Source organism: Pelophylax lessonae (assembly GCF_965119305.1).
Source record: "Pelophylax lessonae genome assembly, chromosome: 7".
Classification (NCBI taxonomy): domain Eukaryota; kingdom Metazoa; phylum Chordata; class Amphibia; order Anura; family Ranidae; genus Pelophylax; species Pelophylax lessonae.
The window spans coordinates 75,625,249-75,648,105 of NC_138774.1; the positions used below are offsets into that span (position 1 = coordinate 75,625,249).

Genomic DNA, 22,857 nt, shown 5'->3' on the forward strand with positions numbered 1-22,857 from the left:
CTGTAGGGGTGGATTTTGTCTAATTCCTGTAGTTAGTCTTTAACACGGTGGAACCTTGAAATAACTTTCAGTTCTAATTGTCTAATTCCTGTAGTTGGAATTAGAAAAGGTCGGGGGGCGGCTGCCCTATAGCCTGTCCCCAAAGTGACTCCGACCATAAAGTCAATATATAGTAATAGTAACTCTCTCTATTCTTTTTTCTAGGCGCACCCATTGGTAGTTGGCTGTCCTTTTTCCCAGGAGCCCTTTCTCTTGCACAGGCCAGGCAGGTGCCCCACTTGTGAAATATTCAGGTGTGATGCTGAGTGGGCAGGGATGGGGATTTCTGCTTGGTGCTGTCCAGGTGCTGAAGCTGGTGAAAGAAGAGGAGCAGAAGAGAGGAGTGGAGAGGGAGAGCTGACAAGAGGAGGTGGGTGATGTGTGGAAGGGACCAGAGGGTGGAGACACAGGGAGGGGGACGCAATATGCGGATCCAGACAGGCAAGGGAGAGGGAGTGGAGGTGGAGAGAAGCTGGAGGCGCAACAGCTGTGGAGGAGAGGAAAGAGAGAGAGAGAGCAAGGGGGGTGGGAGCTGAGGCTTTTCCGCAGACACTGATACTCCTGCAACCCCCCCTTTCACCGAGCAGCAAGGGACCCCCTCACTGTGCGAGGCAAGGACAGACATGCATTGGAGCGTGTGATGTGGGAAGAGAGACCAGAGAGCAGGTGAGCAGATATATGTCAGCGCCTTGTGTCCTTTTGAATAGTAGCAGTCCTCTTTCTTCCTTTATTTCCATGTCTCATGTTGTCTATGTGTGGCTGTGCCTGGCAATGCTCTCTCTGCTTCTCCATTCACAATAGCTGCTGTCTCTGCCTTTACCTCCCTCTTCCCCCCCTCTCACATCTGCTGCCCTGTATTACTTTGTGCTCCTCTTTATCCTCCTCCCTAGTCTTAATTTGTATAATTGCACCTCTGTCGATCTGTCTTTCTCTTTCACATAAACACCATATTATCCCGGTGATCCCATGCTGCGTTCTGCCCCTCTTCATTCCTCCACCATACACCAAGCTGGCCAAGTGTCAACCAGATATTTCCTTTTACTATCAGTACCGCTTCCCCCTTCAATACAGCACGTTACCTGCTTCTTTATATCATCTATCATCTTCCACTGCCTTCTGATTTCTTCCTCTCCATCCTCCTGACCCTCCCTCCTCCCATTTGTGAGATCCATGGTCTCCGAGGGCTAGTGTCCCAATGGAATGATGTCTTATGTGGACACTGCCCTGTTCCAGGTTTGGTCCTGTCAATGCAGCTTGCTCGGAGATGGAATCCCCATTCTGAGCTGGAATCCCCAATCCTCCATTACTGGGAGCCCTGTCTCCTGTGCTCCCTTCCTTAATTAATATCCAATAATCAGTCTACAAGCAGCTGCCCCAGCTTTTAGTACTGGCTTCCCGGCTTCTCTATTTCCTAATTTCTGGGAGCCCTTACCTCCAGTTCTGTGCCCTGTGCTCCATTCCTTAATTATTATCCAATTACAAAGAGCTGCCCCAGCTTTCAGTGCTGGAATCCCCAATTCTCAATTTCTGGGAGCCCTTACCTCGAATTCTGTCTCCTGTGCTCTCCTCCTTAATTAATACCTAATAACCAGTCTGCAAGCGGCTGCCCTGACTTCCAGTACTGGACTCCCCAATTCTCAATTTCTGGGAGCCCCTACCTCGAATTCTGTCTCCTGTGCTCCCCTCCTTAATTAATACCAAATAACCAGTCTACAAGCGGCTGCCCCGACTTCCAGTACTGGACTCCCCAATTCTCAATTTCTGGGAGCCCCTACCTCGAATTTTGTCTCCTGTGCTCCCCTCCTTAATTAATACCAAATAACCAGTCTACAAGCGGCTGCCCCGACTTCCAGTACTGGATTCCCCAATTCTCCATTTCTGGGAGCCCCTACCTCAAATTTTGTCTCCTGTGCTTCCCTCCTTAATTAATACCTAATAACCAGTCTACAAGCGGCTGCCCCGACTTCCAGTACTGGACTCCCCAATTCTCAATTTCTGGGAGCCCCTACCTCGAATTCTGTCTCCTGTGCTCCCCTCCTTAATTAATACCAAATAACCAGTCTACAAGCGGCTGCCCCGACTTCCAGTACTGGATTCCCCAATTCTCCATTTCTGGGAGCCCCTACCTCGAATTTAGTCTCCTGTGCTTCCCTCCTTAATTAATACCTAATAACCAGTCTACAAGCGGCTGCCCCGACTTCCAGTACTGGATTCCCCAATTCTCCATTTCTGGGAGCCCCTACCTCGAATTTTGTCTCCTGTGCTCCCCTCCTTAATTAATACCTAATAACCAGTCTACAAGCGGCTGCCCTGACTTCCAGTACTGGATTCCCCAATTCTCCATTTCTGGGAGCCCCTACCTTGAATTCTGTCTCCTGTGCTCCCCTCCTTAATTAATACCTAATAACCAGTCTACAAGCGGCTGCCCCGACTTCCAGTACTGGATTCCCCATTTCTCCATTTCTGGGAGCCCTTACCTCCAATTCTGTCTCCTGTGCTCCCTTCCTTAATTAATACCTAATAACCAGTCTACAAGCGGCTGCCCCGACTTCCAGTACTGGATTCCCCAATTCTCCATTTCTGGGAGCCCCTACCTTGAATTCTGTCTCCTGTGCTCCCCTCCTTAATTAATACCTAATAACCAGTCTACAAGCGGCTGCCCCGACTTCCAGTACTGGATTCCCCATTTCTCCATTTCTGGGAGCCCTTACCTCCAATTCTGTCTCCTGTGCTCCCTTCCTTAATTAATACCCAATAACCAGTCTACAAGCGGCTGCCCCGGCTTCCAGTACTGGACTCCCCAATTCTCAATTTCTGGGAGCCCCTACCTCGAATTCTGTCTCCTGTGCTCCCCTCCTTAATTAACATCAAATAACCAGTCTACAAGCGGCTGCCCCGACTTCCAATACTGGATTCCCCATTTCGGGGAGCCCCTTCCTCGAATTCTGTCTCCTGTGCTCCCTTCCTTAATTAATACCCAATAACCAGTCCACAAGCGTCTGCCCCGGCTTCCAGTACTGTATTCCCCAATTCTCCATTTCTGGGAGCCCTTATCTCCAATATTCTCTCCTGTGCTCCCCTCCTTAATTCATTTCCAATAACCAGTCCACAAGTGGCTGCCCCAGCTTCCAAAATTGAGCGTGGAGCACGTGGCAAAGAAATATGGTTTTCACTGAAGCAGTTAATTAAGGCTCCATATTTCCCATTTTAGTACTGTACAGCTTCGGGCTATTAATCAGCTTGGCCGCCTAGTAGGGGGTTAATGGGCTTTCTGTCTGTTGGCCAAATGGGCTAATTTGATACGGAAACAAGCAAAATGCAGTAACCCATAGCAACCGGAATTATAGTCAATTGTTCTGATTGTTTATTGCTTGGGGAAAGTGAAATCAAATTGGTTAATAGGGGAACAAACCGGGTGCAGTAGTCTGTAGCAACCTTCTTTTATTGATGAATGGTAAAATCTGATTCGTTGAGAGGGACTGGAAGTTACGGCCCCATTGCTAATTGTACTAGGATCAGTATGTTTGATGGATGCATGGACACAACATCCAGCAGAGGTGGTTAATAGAATAGTAACAGGGTATATTAAGGAATGCTGAGAAGGATTTGTCTGCTTAGCTTCTTTACATCCATCTTATCTATCTGATGGAATGAGTTTAATGAAAGGTCCAAGTGTAAAGCCGCAGCATTAAAACAGAGGATTTCACAGCTGGCAGAATTGGTCAGTGCCTCCCATTATATGTATATAATTACTCCTCCTGATTTACTTGTTTGCAATGTGTTCAGGATGCATAATGAATAATAATGTAAACAGTATGTGTCCTGGGAAATACCATTGGGTCAGTTGTGAGATCTGACCTTATTAGCTGCCTGGAGGCCGTGTGCCTAAAAAGATTTTATTAGAGCGTAATATATGTAGATAGGGATGGGGAAGTGGTCTTATAAAGTGGGGGGTGGGGGGGGGGGGGGGGTGAAGTTAGCACTAATCTGCAGGAACTCATTAGAAAACATCACATTTTTATGAGAGATTTATAAAGAGGAAGAAAAAAAAAAGTAGATAGATAGATAGATAGATAGATAGATAGATAGATAGATAGATAAACACGGTAGATACGTTAGATAGATTGATACGATAGATAGAAAGATAGATAGATAAACACAGTAGATAAGATATATAGATAGATAGATAGATAGATAGATAGATAGATAGATAGATAGATAGATAGATAGATAGATAGATAGATAGATAGATAGATAGATAGATAGATAGATAGACAGATAGATAAACACAGTAGATATGATAGAGATAGATAGATAGATAGATAGATAGATAGATAGATAGATAGATAGATAGATAGATAGATAGATAGATAGATAGATAGATAGATAGATAGATAGATAGATAGATAGATAGATAGATAGACACAGTAGATATGATAGATCGATAGATAGATAGATAGATAGATAGATAGATAGATAGATAGATAGATAGATAGATAGATAGATAGATAGATAGATAGATAGATAAACATGATAGATAGATAGATAGATAGATAGATAGATAGATAGATAGATAGATAGATAGATAGATAGATAGATAGATAGATAGATAGATAAACATGATAGATAGATAGATAGATAGATAGATAGATAGATAGATAGATAGATAGATAGATAGATAGATAGATAGATAGATAGATAGATAGATAGATAGATAGATGGATAGATAGATAGAAAAGGTTTGGAGATAGATAGATATGATAGATAGATAGATAGATAGATAGATAGATAGATAGATAGATAAGATAGATAAACACGGTAGATACGTTAGGTAGATAGATTGATAAGATAGATAGAAAGATAGATAAATAAACACAGATAGATAGATAGATAGATAGATAGATAGATAGATAGATAGATAGATAGATAGATAGATAGATAGATAGATAGATAGATAGATAAACATGATAGATAGATAGATAGATAGATAGATAGATAGATAGATAGATAGATAGATAGATAGATAGATAGATAGATAGATAGATAGACAGACAGATAGATGATAGATGGATGGATGGATGGATGGATAGATAGATAGATAGATAGATAGATAGATAGATAGATAGATAGATAGATAGATAGATAAGGTTTGAAGATAGATAGATATGATAGATAGATAGATAGATAGATAGATAGATAGATAGATAGATAGATAGATAGATAGATAGATAGATAGATAGATAAGATAGATAAACACGGTAGATACGTTAGATAGATAGATTGATAAGATAGATAGAAAGATAGATAAATAAACACGATAGATAGATAGATAGATAGATAGATAGATAGATAGATAGATAGATAGATAGATAGATAGATAGATAGATAGATAGATAGATAGATAGATAGATAGATAAATAAACACAGTAGATAGATAGATAGATAGATAGATAGATAGATAGATAGATAGATAGATAGATAGATAGATAGATAGATAGATAGATAGATAGATAGATAGATAGATAGATAGATAGAGGCGATAGATAGATAGATAGATAGATAGATAGATAGATAGATAGATAGATAGATAGATAGATAGATAGATAGATAGATAGATAGATAGATAGATAGATAGATAGATAGATAGATAGATAGATAGACAGACAGACAGACAGACAGATAGATAGATAGATAGATAGATAGATAGATAGATAGATAGATAGATAAACACGGTAGATACGTTAGATAGATAGATTGATAAGATAGATAGAAAGATAGATAAATAAACACAGTAGATATGATAGATAGATAGATGGATGGATGGATGGATGGAGCGTACTGTGGATTAGAGCTGTGATTGGAGAAGACACATATTACATATAGAAGTATAAGTACATACCATAGAAGTACAGCACCAGGAGAAGTGATGGTGGAAATTGAGTTCTCTGTTTCATACAAAATACGAGTTTGCTGATCTGGCACTACTCCTCTTGTTAGGAAAAAAAGTGTCACTTCTTTTAGAAGGGGGGAAGTGACAAACGGCTAAATCCAGAATATCGCCAAAAAAAGAAAAACAATGTTGCTAAGCAGAATGATAACAGTGAAGGAGTTACAACCAGGGTCAGATGTATATAAGGCCACCTGGATCTGTCCTACTTCAGGGACATTATGTGTAGAGTCCCATGTGTGTGATGGCATTTCACTCTTCTTTCCTTGCTCATTGTCTCCCTTCCTCCCTTTTATCATTTCCTTTCTTGCTTCTTCCTTTCCTACCTTTCTTTCTTCTATCATTCCTTAAAGCTTTTATTTCCTTCTTCCTATTTCCCTTCCTTCTCTCCTCCCTTCCAGTTTTCCTTCTTCTTTCTCACCTCCTTCCCCCCTTCCCTATGACCCTTCCTGTCCTATTTCATCGACATTCTGTGCTGAAACCCGTGTTTGAAGTCATAAAAATATCAGTCCAGTGTCTTTTTTCCTTTCTGCCTTCCCTCATTTCTTTCCTTCCATCCTTTATCTCTTGCCATTCTTCCTCCCTCCCTTCCTTCATTTTCCTGCCTTCCTCCCTTCCCTCTTTCCATCCTTCCTTCCTTTTCCTAATCCCCCCATTTCATAGATATTATGTTAAGAAAACTGATGCTTGTGATGTCATATATATATATATATCTTATTTCCTTCCTTCCTTCCTTCCTTCCTTCCTTCCTTCCTTCCTTCCTTCCTTCCTTCCTTCCTTCCTTCCTTCCTTCCTTCCCCTTTGTCTGTCTGTATCTGTCTTTCTGATATCTGATCCCTCCACCTGTGTGTCTCTCAGCAGTGTCTTTCTTTATCTTTGTGTCTGTTGATCTCTCTCTGCCTCACAACTAATATTCATCATTTTGTGCTAAATCCATTATTCTACAATATATGAGCACAGACATATTAAAGAGGAACTCTGTCATGGTAAAAATCAATAGCCCAATTATCAGCTTGTGTGCCTAGTGCTCCTTTTCTTTTTGAAGTGAGTGCAGTGAATGTTACAAATCATTTCTCTTGTGTTGAGGCTTTCTGATGATGGTATATAGCAATGATGGCAAACCTTTTTGAGCCCGAGTGCCAAAACTGCAACACAAAACCAACCTTTTTATTTCAAAATGCCAACACTGAATTAAACCTGCCAGCAGCTCTGTACAGGGGATGGGACTGATCACCCCTCTGAATGAGCATTAAGGGACTAAAAACGTACAATTTTGCCCAAAAAAACCTTTTGTGCTTTTTCAAAGGAGTGCGTTATGCTCAGAATGCAGGGATCGGGAGAGCTTTACGCTTAGAATGCAGGGATCAGGAGTGTTTTACGCTTAGAATGCAGGGATCAGGAGTGCATCACACTCAGAATGCAGGGATCAGGAGTGCTTAATGCTTAGAATGCAGGGATCAGGAGTGCATCACGCTCAGAATGCAGGAATCAGGAATGCATTGTGCTCAGAATGCAGGGTTTACGAGTGTGTTGTGCTCAGAATGCAGGGATCAGGAGTGCATTACTCTCAGAATGTAGGGATGAGCAGTGCTTTACACTTAGAATGCAGGGATCAGGAGTGCATCACGCTCAGAATGCAGGGTTCAGGAGTGCATCATGCTCAGAATGCAGGGATCAGGAGTGCATCACACTCAGAATGCAGGGATCAGGAGTGCTTTACACTTAGAATGCAGGGATCAGGAGTGCATTACTCTCAGAATGTAGGGATGAGCAGTGCTTTACACTTAGAATGCAGGGATCAGGAGTGCATCACGCTCAGAATGCAGGGTTCAGGAGTGCATCACGCTCAGAATGCAGGGATCAGGAGTGCAACACACTCAGAATGCAGGGATCAGGAGTGCTTAAAACTTAGGATGCAGGGATCAGGAGTGCATCATGCTCAGAATGCAGGGATCAGGAGTGCATCACACTCGGAATGCAGGGATCAGGAGTGCATCACACTCAGAGTGCAGGGATCAGGAGTGCTTAACGCTTAGGATGCAGGGTTTAGGAGTGCATCATGCTCAGAATGCAGGGATCAGGAGTGCATCACACTCCGAATGCAGGGATCAGGATTGCTTAAAGCTTAGAATGCAGGGATCAGGAGTGCATCATGCTCAGAATGCAGAGATCAGGAGTGCATTGTGCTCAGAATGCTGGGTTTACGAGTTTGTTGTGCTCAGAATGCAGGGATCAGGAGTGCATTACTCTCAGAATGTAGGGATGAGCAGTACTTTACACTTAGAATGCAGGGATCAGGAGTGCATCACGCTCAGAATGCAGGGTTCAGGAGTGCATCATGCTCAGAATGCAGGGATCAGGAGTGCATCACACTCAGAATGCAGGGATCAGGAGTGCTTTACACTTAGAATGCAGGGATCAGGAGTGCATCACGCTCCGAATGCAGGGTTCAGGAGTGCATCATGCTCCGAATGCAGGGTTCAGGAGTGCATCACGCTCAGAATGCAGGGATCAGGAGTGCATCACCCTCAGAATGCAGAGCTCAGGACTGCTTTACACTTAGAATGCATGGAGCAGGAGTGCATCACGCTCAGAATGCAGGAATCAGGAGTGCATCACGCTCAGAATGCAGGGATCAGGAGTGCATCACGCTCAGAATGCAGGAATCAGGAGTGTATTGTGCTCAGAATGCAGGGTTCAGGAGTGCATTGTGCTCAGAATGCAGGGTTCAGGAGTGCATTGTGCTCAGAATGCAGGGTTTAGGAGTTGCGTTGTGCTCAGAATGCAGGAATCAGGAGTGCATCATGCTCAGAATGCAGGGATGAGGAGTGCGTCACACTCAGAATGCAGGTATCAGAAGTGCATCACGCTGAGAGTGCAGGGTTCAGGAGTGCATTGTGCACAGAATGCAGGGTTTAGGAGTATGTTGTGCTCAGAATGCAGGGTTTGGGGAGGAGGGGAGATGATTTGAAGGACGCTAGGAGACACTGCTATGGGGTGGCTCTGCCCATAGCAGTGTCCTTTGCCCCCCTCACATCACTTCCCCCATGCACGCACAGAGTAGTTGTCCTCTGCCCACTCCCCCACTTTCCCCTATAGCAGTGACCTCTGGCTTCCCACCCATAGCAGTGTCCTACCTGTGTACACATCCCACAGTTCTCCACATGGTCATGCTTCAGCCCCTAAGCCCCTGCACAGGCAGTCGCTCTTAAAGTCCATCAAGGGAGGAGTCATTCTCCTCTTCCTCGATTTACAGAGGCATCACGGCGCTGCTTACACCAGCCGACACTGAGTGTAAGTCCTTCCCGTTGGGCTACATGCAGGGAGGGATTTACAAACCTCACCCACCCCGCCATAGATCGCACTAATGCGGGTTGGCTCCTCCATGCCAGCACTGCCAGTGCAAGTGACTGCCTGGCCGGGGGATTTCCGCCCCCTTACCCTGGCGGCGCTTGTGCTGTAAGCTCGCGTGCCCACAGATAAGGCTTTGCGTGCCAGTTGTGCATGCCATAGGTTCGCCATTGCTGGTATTTAGGGAACCCAGTTAGATGGAGTTATGTTGTGTGTTAGGTGGTCTCCAAACCACAGAAGCAGTCTAATGTCAGATGGGGAGCTTAAAATAACTAATTATTTTGGAAATGGTTAGTGAAATGTCAGTATAAATCAAGTGCTGAAATCTGGGGTTCCCTAATATGCAAATCTCGACTCTCGACAAAAGTCGTCTGACATAGCTCCTCCCACCTCCCAGAATTTACAGTTTTTTAGCTTGTTGAGCAGCTTCAGTAATGATTAAAGTGATAAGGGATGGATGCCGGATGATCATTACACAATTGCTCTCCAATATAAGGGGTTACCAGTTAGGGGGTGCAATTTTGTTGACACTTTTTCAAGAATGATCTTTGTGTTTAACTTGGAAATCGCATTACTGTGATGACTATAACATAGGTTAGAAAGTGAGAGTAGACTTTCAGCTGATTGGTAATGTCATTTGGCTTTATTTCCCTTGTTTTCCAGTATTTATGCTATAAATGAACCCTCATGTACTTTTGTATCTGTCATACTTATAAAGCAGTGAATGTGGCTTTCACTAAACCTTCACTGGTAGCGAATCAATAATCATTCACTGTATTATATAATTATTATTATATTACAGGCACCTACACCTGCACCCCCCCCCCCCCCACGGCTAACAAATTGGGCCCAGCACCCGTGCTCACATGAATAGGACTGCCTGCACGTGAATGCACAGAAAATTCATGCATCCCAAGCTGGCTCTTTGCACAGATGTATGCTTAGATACGCCCGTGTGAACAAGACCTTATCACTCTGCCCAGAGAATGACATTGAGACATCTGTTATCGCGCATTGCTGAATCTTGAACAGCGCCTTCTTGTCAATCGGTGTATGGAGCAGAATCAAATGCTTTGAAAGCCAGTGGAGGTGTTGGCCACAGCATCCCACCAGGTTCCAGGTATCAATTCTCTAGTCCGGAAAATAAAATTAATAGAGAGCTCCAACCATTTAACTTCTAGTGGATATAAACCCCATTCATAAAATCTGACCTGGGCACATATATCTGTAGTGTTTACTTATCTTTCTCCAAAGCCCTAAGTCCCCTGTCTTTCTGCTGCTCCGTTCCTCTGTTATCAGCATGATAACTTCTGACAAGTTCTCCGACACTGGAAGTAAAAGCAGCTAAAACTTTGTGTCATGGTGGGTGCATAGAGATAGATTAGCAGAGTGCTGGTCTATTCACAGCACAGCTCTGCATGTTTCTTTCTTCCTCTGCCTATGTAGAGAGGGGGGGGAGGTGTGCCTTTCCTCCAATTAGCTGTCACACAGTGTATGCCGAGACACCACCCCCAGTGCTGAACAGGAATAAAAAAATTCTCACACAATGTTTACTTTCTACATGTTAAACTACATGTAGGTCCACAACGTCTATTGGTAGGTCTGTGCGGGAGAACCGCAGACCAAACAGGAATAAACATAACCAATCACGTTTAACTTCCGTAAAACTAAGAGGGGTATATGCTAATGCCAGGAGCCTAGCTAATAAAATGGATGAGTTGGAAATGTTAGTACATGAGGAGGACATAGACCTAGTGGGAATAACGGAGACTTGGTTCGACCCCTCACATGACTGGCTGGCAAATATCCAAGGGTATTCAGTGTACCGGAAGGACAGGGTAGGAAAAAGAGGGGGAGGGGTATGTCTCTACGTCAAGAATAATGTAAGGGTGATAGAGAGGAGTGACATTACGGAAGGGATGAGTATGGAGTTAGAATCCGTGTGGGTAGAACTCCATAGGGAAGGAGAAAAGGGAAAAGTAATTGTGGGGGTTTGCTATAGGCCACCTAAACAAGGGGAGGAGGTAGAGCTGGAATTTTTAGCACTTTTGGGTAAAGTGGCAAAGCTAGGATCAGTCATCATATTGGGGGACTTCAATTATCCCGACATTGACTGGGGAGAGGGGACTACACACTCACATAAGGGCCGTCAATTCACGGAAACCTTACAGGATAATTACATGTCACAGTTGGTGGATTCCCCTACCAGAGAAAACACAATCCTGGATCTATTGATCACTAATGACCCAGACCTAATCTCGGAGGTAGGAGTCCAGGACAACCTGGGCTCTAGCGATCACAGGATGATCACATTTAGCGTAAATAACAATTTAGCAAGGCAAGTGGGGAACATAAGAACCCTTAACTTCAGAAGGGCAAACTTTCCAAAATTGTACTTGTTGATGGAAAGGGTAAACTGGGACCAAACCCTGGGATCACTGACCACAGAGGAAAAATGGGAATGCTTTAGGAACATATTAAGCAAAGGCATCTTGCAGTGCATTCCTATGGGAAATAAATGTAGAAGGGACAAAGCCAAACCTGGCTGGCTAAACCGGAGCGTTAAAAAACTTATTAGGGGAAAAAAATTGGCCTTCAGGAAATATAAATCAGAGGGCACAGTATTGGCTTTCGACCAATACAAGGAGGTAAATAGGGAGTGTAAACACAAAATCAAGATGGCTAAAATAGACTTTGAGAGACAAATAGCGGAGGATAGCAAAAAAAACCCAAAGAAATTCTTTAAGTATATCAACAGCAAAAAAACTAGGGCAGAGCATATTGCACACATAATTAACAATGATGGGAGGATGGTTACAGAGGACACTGAAAAAGCAACCGTACTGAATGCTTTTTTCTCATCAGTCTTTACACAGGAAACGGAGGGGTACACTGACCATGACTGTATAGTTAGTAGTAATACACAGGACTTGCCACTATGGCTAACAGAGGGGGAAATCAGGGAAAGGCTGGATAAACTCAACACAAACAAATCACCAGGCCCGGATGGCGTACATCCGAGAGTACTCAAGGAACTCAGTAAGGTTATATCCAGACCACTGTTCCTGATCTTTGCGGACAGTATTAGGACAGGAGATGTACCAGGGGAGTGGAGGAAAGCTAACGTGATTCCGATATTCAAAAAGGGTCAGAGGCATATACCGGGAAACTATAGGCCTGTCAGTCTGACATCAGTAGTATGTAAACTTCTGGAGGGGATGATAAGGGACTATATCGTAGAGTTTGCTAAGAACAACAGCATCATCAGTAGTAACCAGCACGGGTTTACAAATGGGCGTTCTTGTCAAACCAATCTCTTAACATTCTACGAGGAGGTGAGCTGTGAGCTAGATAGGGGCAGACCAGTGGATGTGGTGTACCTAGATTTTGCTAAGGCGTTTGATACAGTTCCCCATAAGCGCTTAATTTATAAAATAAGGTCTGCAGGTATCGACAGCAGGGTTTGCTCTTGGATACGGAACTGGCTAAAAGGGCGTATCCAAAGGGTGGTAATAAACAGCACATACTCAGACTGGTCTGAGGTAGTAAGCGGGGTCCCCCAAGGCTCAGTCCTAGGACCAACCTTGTTCAATTTATTCATAAACAGCATTGAGGACGGGATCAGTAGTTCAATATCAGTTTTTGCAGATGACACAAAATTAGGCAGGACAATAACAGCACAGCATGAAGCAGATATCCTACAGAATGACCTGGACAAAATAACGGAGTGGGCAAAGACATGGCAAATGAGGTTTAACGTGGAGAAATGTAAGGTTTTACACTTGGGGACTAGAAACATAAAAGCACAATACACGTTAGGAGGGGAACCCTTGGGAGAATCAAAAATGGAGAAGGATCTGGGAGTCTTGGTTGATGATAGACTAGGCAACAGCATGCAATGTCAAGCGGCAGCTGCCAAGGCTAGCAGAATATTAGCATGCATAAAGAAAGGGATGTATTCCAGAGATAAAACTATAATCCTTCCACTTTATAAAACTCTGGTCCGACCTCATCTGGAGTATTCGGTCCAGTTCTGGTCACCAGTCCTCAGAAGGGATGTGTTGGAGCTGGAGAGAGTCCAGAGAAGGGCAACTAAACTAATTAGGGGATTGGAGGACCTTGATTATGAGGAGCGTCTGCAATCGCTTGATTTATTCTCCCTGGAGAAGAGACGCCTGAGGGGGGACATGATAGCAATTTTTAAATATCTAAATGGGGATCTAGGCTTAGAAAAAAAGCTGTTCAGTCGAAGGGATTGCATGAGAACTCGGGGGCATACAATGCGATTAGAGGAGAAGCGTTTTAACCTCAGGCAACGTGGGGGGTTCTTTACTGTTAGGGCTACAAGATTGTGGAATTCTCTACCACATGAGGTGGTTTCTGCGGGTAGTATGGTGGCTTTCAAAAGACTCTTAGACGTACATCTCAAGGATCAGAACATTCAGGGGTATGCAAGATGATTACAGCCACACACATCTACACAGGTTGAACTGGATGGACTTTTGTCTTTATTCAACCTCACCAACTATGTAACTATGTAAAAACTGGTTGCATTAGGCGAGTGGAAATAAGCCGAGGGCAAGTGTGGAGCCGTATAAGAGGGGGTGGGGAGGGTGCCACCAGCAGGTGGGGTTGATCAGGAGCCAATTCTTTTTCCACCCTCCGCCCCCTGTCATTCCCTTAGCAGAGCCTGGCATACAGCGGGAGTCAGCAAAGAACCAGATAAGGTGGGGTGGGGAGGGTGGTTGCGTGGGAGCTGCTAAAGTTTACTTTACCTATTAACAAGCTGGGGATTGGTTACTCGGATTGCCTAGGAACCAATCACCAGCTTGTTAATAGGAAAAGTTAACTTTGGCAGCTCCTGCTCCCCTGTCCAGTCCTGTGCTCTGCTGTATATCTCTCTGCATCCTAAATCAGTAAAAGTGTCATTCATTGGTTGTCATATATTTAATATAGCATTAAAATAACTACTTAACAAGGCAGTAATGATGTGTACAGTGCCTATACAGTAGTAGCCAATCATATTTTATCCTTTTATTTATCTGCAGTGAATGTTTGGTGAATGTCAGTTTAACTGCTCTTTTGAATATGCTTCTAAAGTGTATGCAAAGCCAAAGTCTCTGTTCTTTTTTTTTTTTTTTTATTGCATTGTTCTGTCCCCCAAGGAATGAAGTACAAATATTATATTGTCCCATCTTCCTATGTGTTGTGGAGGGCTAACTACATAGCCGGATAAAACATCTCCCGCATAGTCATCCGATAACGCAGCTGTCAAGGAGATGGCTTTATTGATAGTCGACACTCATCTCTGAATCCAAGCACTTTCAAGAGGCAAGAAGAATGCAGAGGGGTGTGAGGCTGACATGCCCTCCCTCTGCATTCCTCTTGCCTCTACTTGTCTTGGGAAAGTGCTTAGAGCTGAAGATAAGCGTTAGCTAACAATACAGCTGTCTCCTTGCTGACCATGGCTGTGGAATGAGGGGGGACATTCTGTCTAACCATGTAGCTCCTTTTTGCCAACCAAACAGATTGAAATTCACTGACATACATAGTTACATACGTAGTTACATAGTAGTTGAGGTTGAAGACAACAGTTTATCCAGTTCAACCTGTACAGGTGTGTGTGTGTCAGTGACGTGATCATTTCCCATAACCCTGAATGTTGTGATCTGTGAGATGCATGTCCAATAGTCTTTTAAAATTAGCTATATTCCCCCCAGCCACCACCAATTGTGGAAGAGAGTTTCACATTCTCACCGTCCTTACAGTGAAGAACCCCTTACACAGCTTTAGGTTAAACCGCCTCTCCTCTAATCTCATTGTGTGGCCACGTGTCCGCTTGCACTCCTTGATACCAAATAGTTTTTCACTCATGCTGGGATCGCCATTGAGGTATTTGTAAATTGCTATCATGTCCCCTTTCAGGCGTCTCCTCTCCAAGGAGAATAAATTAAGCGTTTGTAATCCTTCCTAGTAATTAAGGTCCTCCAATCCCCTAATTAGTTTAGTCGGCATTCTTTGGACTCTCTCCAGTTCCAGCACATCCCTTCTGTGGTTTGGTGACCAGAACTGGACAGAATACTCCAGATGTGGCCGGACCAGTGTTTTGTAAAGTGGAAGGATTATAGCTTTGTCTCTGAAATACATCCCCTTCCTTATGCATGCTAATATTCTGCCGGATATGGCAGCTGCAGCTTGACATTGTATACTATTGCTTAGTCTATTATCTACTACAACCCCCAAATCTTTCTCCATCCTGGATTCCCCAAGAGGTCCCCCCCCCGAGCATAATTTGCATTTATGTTTTTTACACCCAAGTGCAATACCTTACACTTCTCTACATTAAATCTCATTTGCCATGTAGTTGCCCATTTTGTTCAGGTCATTCTGTGAGATTTCTATATCTTGATGAGAAGTTGATTGTGCTGCATATCTTTGTGTCATCCGCGAAAACTGAGATTGAGCTACTGATTCCGTCCTCTATGTTATTGATGAATAAATTAAACAAAATTGGTCCCATGACTGAGCATTGGGGGACACCACTCCAGACCAGTCTGAGTATGCGTTATTTATCACCACCCTTTGAACACGCCCATGTAACCAGTTTTCTATCCAAGAACAAACCTTGAGGTCGATGCCTACAGACCTTAGTTTGTGGATTAAGCTTTTGTGGGGAACTGTATTGAATGCCTTAGCATGGCACCCATAATTTACTGGCACAGCCTTGTTTTTACTGGCAGTTCCATATGGTTTTGATATAGTGTGTGCGGGGGGGGGGGGGGGGGTGCTGACCTGTATATAGTGAGGGTTTTAACTTACTATATGCAGGTCACCCCTCACTATATACAGGTCACCCCACCCACTATATATATCTAACCCCTCACTATACACAGGTCATCTCCCCACTATATACAGGTCTTAAACTTGACAAAGATGTTCCTGATCTTCCAGTCAGGTCTTAGAGCAACAGCCTTTTACAGGCAGGAACCCGAGGCCCCTTTAAATGTATAGCAAAAAGTCAGTGTCCAGCATACATCCCCGTGGCAACTGATCCCAGCACCACCTCTTCAGGCATTGCCAGCCTGTCTGGCTGCAGCTGCCCCATTCACTAGCCCTCCTGCTTACTTCTCCACAGTCCTCCCAGGCTGACACTCTCTTTCTCCACAGTCCTTCCAGACTACTCACTCACCAACCCACCCAGCTGACTCCTCTGGAGAACTCCTGGACATGCTGACCGGCTCCTGCTGTCCTCTCCTTGCTCCCGTGCCTCCAGAAAGGATTTCCTTTGTGCGTTGTAGAGGGTCCCTCCAGCACCCAAGCTCCACACCCTAGGTCAGCCCCCCTAGATTAGGGGGCACCCTCAAGGGCTACCAACAGCCTCTTCAGCACCCCTTCTCCATCTTCCACCTGACTGCCCCTGCTGGCACGACTCATGAGTACTTATGAGGTGGCCTGCCCACTGCCAGCCCATATTGCTAGGGAGTGGCTGGGGCCCTCATGAATACTCCAAGCAGCTCCTCCTAGACTCCTCCCTCTACTTCTGGAAGCTTCTCCAATGTTCCAGAAAGCAGGGGGAGTCACCAGAGATGCTGCTTGATGAGTCATCCAGCCTTCCTGAGTTACTCAGCCCTGACCCAGATCAAACCCAGGCTTGGCTCTCAACCAAGCCAAATTTTCCTACACTAACAACTATATACACTAACACCTAGCTGGAGGGTGCTACATGTACTTTATCCCCTGGGGGACAGAACAGTGTACAAAAATGTGAAACTTCTTCTTTGGACCTTTTATCAGTTTTGTTTTTCTTTCTGTGTACTGTCAGGGACAGGGAGATTTCCCTTCACTTACTGTGCAAGAGACACAGCAAGGAGTAAGAGGACATCTCTTTAAAATTAGGGGATATCCCCTCTAAGACAGTTTTCACAAGAAGAGTTTCCACCATTGGAAGATTCCCTCTCACCTCCCATTCCTGTGACAACTCATAAACATTGGATTTCTATTACCTTCTGTTCTGGAGACTATAAGGAGGAGGAATCTATCTAGTGAGCACAGACAGCTATTAAAACCCAACAGATGTTCTAGTCCAAAAGTTTTGGCTTCACATACAGTACATGTTAACACCTACCTTGTCGCATCACCATGTGAAGAGCAAAGCTTGGCAAGAAATTTTCATCATCATCCAACGCTTCTTCAAGTTTTAAATGCCTGGACCCCCAAGTGTTGCGGTTGGATCGGTTAGCCCCTTCATCAATACAGGACACAAGCCATAACATGCAGGAGGGACCAGATCTCCATCACACCCAGAGGCGTATTATGTATTTTCAGCCACCAACAGAGCCAAGATCTAGCAACAAAGGCTTTCTAAGGCTATGCATAGGCAACAATAAAATGTCCTGATTATATATGCCCTCTTAACATGCTGTCATATTGGGGATTCAATGATTCGGGTGCTCACTCCATTACACTTTTATACATACAATATTTATTATGTATACCAGGATGGTTTCAGCTGCCTCAATTATTCCAGTCTGTAATGTTCTTGCTCACCTCATTTGTTATGTATATTGTTGAAAACCAGCCAATATTTTATTTTAGTATGGAATAAAGTGGGAAGGGATCAGGACCTCTGCCAGGTTTTTATTGCTTTGCCCCCACAGGGAAAAAAATCCCTCAGTTAGTTCCTTTTCTGCTGATCATAGTCGCCATGGATTTTCCATTACATACTGCGTAGAGTAACATCTATACTTATCATGGAAATATTCATATGGGACAGGAAGTGAAGGAAAGTCTCTACAATGGGACACAGTTGGTGAAAAAAAATCTGACAGGGGTTATAACTCTCCCTTGTTCTATCCAAAAAAAAAGGTTTTGCCCATAGTTCTACTTTAAGGGTGATTTTTTTTGTTTATTTATTGACTATATAAGCTGGGTTGCTATGATCTTATGATCTGTATTGGTTATGTCAGGCCACGTATTAATTCTGTTAGGCAAGTATTAACCGGTTGCAGACCGCAGCACGACGATATACGTCATATATATACATCACTAGCCTGTCACTTCCTTGTGAGCCAATAGCGGGCGAGCGCGTGCCCGCGGAGGCGCGCGCCGCCCCGGCTCGTTCCCTGGGAAGTCAGTGCGTGTGACTGGCGGACCCGATGTCCGCCGGTCACTGGCGATCGTCCTCCGTGAAGGGAGAAAGGCAGGCGGCTGATGTAAACAAGCCGCCTGTCATTCTCCCCTGTGTAGGAATGGTGATCATACGGTTCTACTACGTAGGACCGTTGATCACTGTTCCTACACTAGAAGCCATGTCCAATCACAGTAAAAAGCACGCCCCTAGGGACACACTTAACCCCTCCTTCCCCAATAAAGTTAACCCCTTCCCTGCCAGTGTAATTTTTACAGTAACAGTGCATATGTATAGCACTGATTACTGCAGTAATGTCACTGGTAACCCCAAAAGTGTCAAAAATTTCAGTCAAGGGTCCGATCTGTCAAAAATTACAAAAATCTTTCCCTTAGTTAGTAAACGCAATAACTTTTGCGCAAACCAATCAAAATACGCTTTTTGCGATTTTTTTTTACCAAACATATGTAGCAGAAAACAAATTGGTCAAAAATGTTAAAAAATTTAGATTTTTACATTTTTGGGGGGGGGGGGGGGGGAATTTCATATAAAAAAATGAGAAAAATATTGTTGTTTTTGCAAAATTTACGCTCTTTTTTTGTTTATAGCACAAAAAGTAAAAATCGCACAGGTGATCAAATACCACCAAAAGAAAGCTCTGTTTGTGTGAAAAAAAGGACGTCAAATTTGTTTAGGTACAGCGTCGCATGACCGCGCAATTGTCCGTTAAAGTCACGCAGTAAAAAATCGCAAAAAAAACCCTGGTCAGGAAGGGGGTAAAATCTCCCGGGGCTTAAGTGGTTAATACTGTTAGGCACCAGACATAATAGAGATTGAAATCCTAACCTTACACTACAGCAAAAGTCTGTCCTTTAAGCCCTGATGAAGGGGGCACTTGGACCGCCGAAACATGTTGGCTACTTTTTTAATTGTACCCCTGGCCTTTAATGGAATAAAGTTGCATCCGGACCTCTTAGCATACCTCCCAACTTTTTGAGATGGGAATGAGGGACACCTATTAGCAAAAGTATGTAGGCATAGGACACACCCCCTGCCATGCCCCCCTTAAAGGAGAATTGTACAAAAAAAATGATTGGTTAAACCCACAATTGCTTTTTTTTTTTTTTTTTTATCACTACTATTCCTTTATATTTTGCTTTTGGAATTTACAAATGAAGCAATTTAGAAATTGGTTAGTCAGACACCTACTAAATGCGGCCAAGGCGGTCATACCCCTTCAATGGAATACGCAAAACACCCCCAATACCAAAGACTGGGCGGACAAGGTGAAACTTATATATGACATGGAAGAGACCATCGCTATTAAGAAGGAATCGGATGTCGACTTCCATGAAACTTGGAGACCCTGGGTACTCTTCACATTGTCTGATGATTTTCCTAAATTGATTACACATTAAATAGTCTTGAGATGAGGCTACACAGCCTTCTGAGTTATTGACCTTTGTTTACCGAATATTATATCTGGTACATGACACCCAACCTGATTGATTAGGAATGCTCGCTGCAGAACTCCCTACCCCCATACTCACCTCACCCCTTCTATCAATTTCTCTTTTCTCTTTCTTTATCCCTCTCTACTCTGTCTTCCTTCCTCTTGGCCTCTATGGCCATCTGGTGTAGTGGTTCTTTCCCTGACTACACCAGTACCGGTTGATTTGTTGACTGTACGAGACTTTCAGGACATAATTCTTGTCAAATATGTCATTCAACTTTTATACTGAAATGTCTGTCTGTATTCTTTCATGATGTTATACCAAAATGCTTACATTACTATTTTTCATTGTTACAATCTTATTCCTCAATAAAGCTCTTATTGAATAAAAAAAAAAAAAAAGAAATTGGATGAAAGGTTTAGCACAGGGAAACACTTTTTTGATAGATAAATAGTGCATTTTATATACAACTATATAGATCAGACCAAAATGAGGAACAAATGAGGAGGAAAGAGGGACAGAGAGACTTTGTTCCAATTGAGGGACAGTCCCTCAAAATCAGGGACAGTTGGGAACTATGCTCTTAGCAGTGGTGTGGTGCTTCTATGTCAACTCTTTTTCCATTACATGCTGTCCTTCCCCTTACACTTGTTGCGTAGAGTAATATCTATACTTATCATGGAAATATTCATTAGATAAGATTCATTTATAAGTGGAAGAACTCACAAAAAGAACTGCAAGTAAACACACATAAATATCTGATTCCTCCTGTATTGAATTGTGATGTAACTGTACTAACTGCTCTAACCTAGTAAAGCGCTGCGCAATCTTTTGGAGTTATATAAATCCTGTATAATAATAATATTAATTATATCTACAGTATGATTCCAAGTATCACTGGTGAGAACGGGACCTAATAGTATAACTAAAGACACAACTTTGTGGACAGAGTGGAGAGGGATTGGAACACTTGTTGGGTTTTTACTCTTGCTGTCTGTGTCCCCGTTATTGAGATTCAACCTCTCTATTTGTCCTGTTTATGGTTCTTACTGAAAGTGAAAGCACATCCCAAATTTTGTATTGTCACCAGAGCAGTAATAGAGTAGAAATCTTCCAATGGGAGCACTAGCTCTGGTGACAACCAGGGATTCCTTCACTTTGGGGTTTCTTCTCACTTCCTTTGAAACAGGATGTGAAAGGAAACCTCCCCAGTGGGATATGGATGGAAAAAAAAAGTGATGGCGTTATACTCCTTAATTACTCTATCCAAAATAAAAAATTAAAAAATTTGCCTTTCATTCTTTAAAGTAAACCTGATCTCATCACAAATATTTTAAATGTAACAACAGAGCTGAAGTGCAGGCACCTTGTGGCACTGGTGACCAATTAAGGTTTTAGGTTAGGGTAAGGGATTAGGTTTTGCCAATTTAAGGCCTTCACCTAAATTAGAACTATAGGCAAAACTTTTTTTTTTTTCATTTTGGATAGAGTAAAGGAGGATTATAACCCATGTGAGGTTTATTTTTGTCATCTTTGTCCCATTGAGGAGACTTCCCTTCACTTCCTGTCCCATAGCCAAACAGGACGTGAGAGGAAATCCCTGCAAATTAAGGGAATCTCTTGGGGATTCCCATGTCACCAGAACTAATGTCCCCATAGGAAGATTTACCCTCTATTACTTTTCTGGGGACAACCCAAATATTGGAATTTTCTTTTACTTTCAATGATAATGGTAAACAGGAAAAATAGAGAGGGTGAATTTCCCTAACAGGGACACAGGCAGCAATACAAACTGACAGGTGTTCTAATCCCTCTCAACTCTATCCAAAATAAGAAAAAAAAGTTTTGCCTTTAGTTATACTTTAAAGAGGTTGTAAACTCATTAATTTTTTTTCCAACCTGAAAGAGAAACACATAATGAGCTAGTATGCATCGCATACTAGCTCATTATGAAATACTTACCTTAGAACGAACCCCCGCCGTGCCGCCCTCTTACCTGTATGACGGGCGACATGTTCAGTCACCCGTCTTCCGGGATCGCGGCATTCGGCCATCTGATTGGCCGGACCCGTGATTACGTCACTCACGCGCATGCGCGCGGGAGCCAACGGTCACGGCACAGGGCTCTGAAGGAACGGCACCAGCGGCCGTTCCTTCAGAGCGCATGCGCCAGTGATGTCACTGGCTGCATGTAAGCTAAATATCTCCTAAACGGTGCATGTTTAGGAGATATTTACAGTACCTATAGGTAAGCCTTATCATAGGCTTACCTATAGGTAAAAGTGTCAGAGGAGGGTTTACTTCCTCTTTAACTGCTAAATGCAGTGCAACTCTCTGCACCTCATGTCACCGCACTGCAGCACATCGCAACACGCTGCTGTACATAGAGCTGAATGAAATGTTGCCTTGTGATATTTTAACCACTTGCCGACCAGTCACGTTGACTGTACTGCGGCAAAGTAGCTCGATTCCATCCAGCGACGTAGACCTACTCCTCCCCTTGTAGGCAGTGCTCACGCACCGCCGGAGGCTCGCTCCCACTGTTTTCAGTCACAGCGGGAGTCGGGCCAGGGGAATCGAGTCTGGAGATCCGCCTGCTTGTGTAAACAGAGCGGGCGGATCTCCTAAGTGACAGACAGTGACAGATTGCAGGATTCAGCATAGCTGAACATGTGATCTGTCCCTGTGTCACTCAGCCACCTCCCCCCACACACGTTAGTAAGCACCAGGCATACATTAACCCCTCCCTCTCCAATAAAATTAACCCCTTCCCTGCCAGTGTCATTTTTACAGTAACAGTGCATATGTATAGCACCGATTACTGTAGTTATGTCACTGGTACCCCCAAAAGTGTCAAAAATGTCAGTCAAGGGTCCGATCTGTCCGCCGCAATGTCGCGGTCCCGCAAAAAAAAATCGCAGATCGCCGCCATTACTCGT

The 22,857-nt window shown here is 43.6% G+C and overlaps 1 protein-coding gene across 2 annotated transcripts in view; it reads left to right on the forward strand.

The window, feature by feature from the left end:
* The first annotated feature begins 479 nt into the window (after positions 1-479).
* The window catches only part of SLC8A2 (solute carrier family 8 member A2), a 342,138-nt gene continuing 319,760 nt past the window's right edge, over positions 480-22,857 (forward strand). For both annotated transcript variants that reach the window (XM_082263478.1, XM_082263479.1), the window contains exon 1: positions 480-705. The gene's annotated coding sequence lies outside the window, so the exon portion shown is untranslated. The remainder of the gene's footprint in view (positions 706-22,857) is intronic.